Here is a 3,788-nt window from a genome sequence, read left to right as displayed (position 1 = left end):
AGGAGAATGCAAGCACCCAGGAAACAGCCTCCCTTTGAAGAGGAGAACTCATGGCTGGAATTAGACCACCTGTCACCCTTCTCCTGCCCTGCCCCATCCCTCAGCCCCGTTTTCTTTACACTAGAGAAAAAGATGAAAAGCCTTCCTTCCCTAATTCCGATCAAGCCTCCTGACAGTGAGCAGCATTGTTTTCACAGCCCTCAGTAAACCATGCCCGTTTTTTTCTAACTGCATGATTAAATTAAGAAAAAAATGAAGCCAGAGAGAGAAAGAACAAGAGAAAAAAGGACTCTGGGATGCACATAAGTGATCAAAAGTGGAACACGGTCCCATTGTAAAACATGCGAATTTGCCCACCCCAAAAGCAACCTGTGGCACCCACCCGGGGTCTGCAAATAAAATCAAGACAACAGGGATGGGTAAGCGCAGGAGCCCATCATTGCAGTGGACTCATACAATGCAAGCAAAACACTAAGCTCCACACCCAAAAGATGTTGAAACAGATTATCCTATGTCTCTCCTTCCCTTACGCCCTGGCTCAGAGACCTGCATACAATTGCTCAATGTTGATTTGCCCTTTGAGATTAGCAGGGCAACTCATACAAGTCAAGCACTCACAGGTCCAGAAACTTCAGCTGTGCATCACCCATGGAGGAACTCTAAACAAACTTTACCATTGCTTTAGGTTCACAACCTCCATAAGGCAAGAGATGCGTGCTGCATTATATGACCAATGAAATTATCTGTGCATCTGCTAAGGTACTTATCACAGAATGGTTTGGGTTGGAAGGGACCTTAAAGATCACCTAGTTCCAGCCCCTCCCCACCACCATGGTCACAGGCACCTTCCACTAGACCAGGATGCTCAAAGCCCCATCCAACCTGGCCCTGAACACTTCCAGGATGGGGCATCCACCACTTCTCTGGGCTTATGTGTTCCCTACAAAGAGGGTCTGTCTCCGATTTTAAAATCGATCTTCTGCTTTAACATAACACTTTAGAAGAGCCCAATCCTCATCATACGAGCTTCTCACAAAAAATATCTTAGTTAACGCTGCCAATACTGAAAGCTGCATTTCTCTCTGGATTTGCCCACAATAAGAGCAGTGAAAACAGGGTTAGCGTGTGAGGGAGCTGTGTCAAATCTCAGCAAATTTCTGCATTTTAGCTTTTGCTTTTTTAAAAACTAATTTTAAACAAAATTTTAGCCACCACATGTTAGCTGTATTAGACACTAACAGAGGAAGAATCTAGTTTTACTCTAATTAGTTCTGAGAATTCCCACGTTTTTCACGCTCTGCAAATAAAGCTGTGAGACTCTGCAACAGTCTAGACAAATTCTGCTGCAAACATTTCCTGCTACAAGTTTCAGAGAGAATATATTGGCTCATCATGTTCGAGGACAATGCCTGGGAAGCAAGAAATTCATTAACAGCCTTAACAAGGGAAGAAGTTGTTCAAACTCACAATACTGCAAAGGTCTGCTAAAGCCTCTCTAGGGTAACGAGAATCACCCAAATCCCTTAGTGCGGCTCAGCAGGATCCGCAGAGATGGTGGTAATGGTAAAGATGCATCTTTGCATCTACTTGCTTCAGTTTTTTCCACATACTGAAGTAAAATAACAAAAGAAAAGGCAACAACTCTCCGCTTTAGTGGATTTGGGATTTCGCAAGAATTATTGCCCTGAGATTTGCTATGTTATTTCTCTTTTACTTAAGCTTACCAGATTTTAGGAATATTATGGCCAAGAAAAATACCCACATACAATGAAAGTCAACAAGCAAAAGCTTCCTTGCCTAAATGAAGCTTGAAATGCAGGAGGGGAACAAGTAAACTCTGTTTCTTGCTACTCCAGCTCAGACGAAGCACACGTTTGCTTTCTGCCAGCAGTCACACTTTTTTGGACCATCTTACCATCAAGGAAAACCCCGCATCTCCGCTGTTTTCTACAGTATTGCTCACTTCAGTGACTGGGAGAAAAAACAAGGAAAGAAAAAATGACTAATTTCTTTGCAGGGCTCCCACCCCACTGCCCCAGCAGCATGCTCTTCTGGCACAAGCTCAGCCTCAGTCCTACCCCACAGTTGGTACCTTACCCTTCCAAAAAGGGTCTTCCCCCATACTCAGCTTCTTACAGGAGAAGGACCTTGCTAGTTGAGGCGTTCCTAAAGGAACATAGCTGATCCGGTAGCACCAACACACCTCCCCAGCCTTAATCATTTGTGTTGCAATTAACTGGTAATGAATGAGCAACAAAGCCAGAGCAAGATCTCAGATCTGCTGCCACATCCCTCCTACCTCCTGGCCACGGTTGAGGGGTTTTGTTTCTTGCGAGGACCTTCTGACCTTCACTGCCCTGAAAGTGGCTGATTGAAAGGGAGAGGTGAGCAATACCCAGCCTGAAATCCCATTACTGCTCAGCTCCAGCCTTCTTGGCCACAGCCTTTCCAAGGCTTTTCCCCATCCCCAAAGGCCACCGTTTTTATGGTGGAGTGGCCCAACCACCCAGTGACCCAACCTCCCCAGCGTCCCACTCCTCGTCCCACTGCCATTGTCCCCGTTCTCCTGCAGAAAGGCCACAACAGCACTTTTTATCCCTGAAATGCACCGCACAAATGAGGAGCCCAAGGCAAACAAAAGCAACAGCCGCTCTGTTTACTAGGAAGAAAGATCAATGGGCTTCGATGAAAGGACAGGAAGCTGATGTTCTCACTGTAACTCGTTGGTCAAACGATGAATAGTGCTATCGAGACTGACAAAGGCTGGTTTTTTCCCCTCCTCTTACTTTTTAAATGAAGAATCCAGAGGAGACAGTTATCATGTGGTTATCAACAGGCCATGGAATGGGGAACATCAGCAAGTTTATTCAACTCTTTGTTTGCTCTTTGAGAGAGTTAAACAGAGTCCTCAAAGCCCACACACATAAAAGAATAAGAAAAACACACACAAGCAAAAAGAAATCCTAGGATTAAGAAAAAAAAAATCAAGCAGAAGCATGAACCCAAGGAGTTTGCAACCATGTTTGTTCAGGTTCTTTCCTGCATTCAGGGTTCATAGAGCATCCCAACAAATTCGAAAGGAAGAGCATGGCCAACCTATGGAAACGGCTGGTCTCTCCTTGCATCCCTGCAAGGCCACTGCTGTGTCAAGCCAGCCCTGAGGGCCCCATTAGAAGTGCTACACCCGGTGTTTACACAACTCGGCCCTTTAGGTAGATCTGGAGCGCTCTGGGATGCTCTAGTCTAGTCACCATCTTCATCTTGGCATTTAGTGGGCACCATAAGAAGGGAGCCATGTCCTGCTGGAGATACCACTGGATTCAAGCCTACTGATAAGGAGCATGTTGTCCCCCCACAGACATGACCCCTCTTCTCTTACCGTGGGTCCCCCCCCACCACCCAACATAGCGAAACATTTTGCAGCTACTCATTGAAGTGTTCTTAAACCTCTGGATGTGGTGATACAACTGAAGTAAGAAAGAATGATGGTGGGAAAGGGGCAAAGGTGTATAAACATCATATTCCCCAGCCACTGTGTGAATCTGTCACACAGCTTACGTGCACGCATTTGGCTTGTGCATTAAAAATAATACACCTGGATATTTAGATAGATCCCATCCACTGGGCACACGTAGATCTGCAACACTGGTGAAGAATTAAAATGCTGTCATACAACTAATGTCAAGTGTTTTGCAAACACAAGAAGCAAAAAATCTTTTGGCTCTCTCAGGACACCTTCACAAAGTCCTACTTACAAAATTTCGGATTCTCAATTCGAAGTGAAGCTT

Source organism: Buceros rhinoceros, unplaced genomic scaffold (assembly GCF_000710305.1).
Source record: "Buceros rhinoceros silvestris isolate BGI_N320 unplaced genomic scaffold, ASM71030v1 scaffold6476, whole genome shotgun sequence".
Classification (NCBI taxonomy): Eukaryota; Metazoa; Chordata; class Aves; order Bucerotiformes; family Bucerotidae; genus Buceros; species Buceros rhinoceros.
This window is presented reverse-complemented; position numbering follows the sequence as displayed.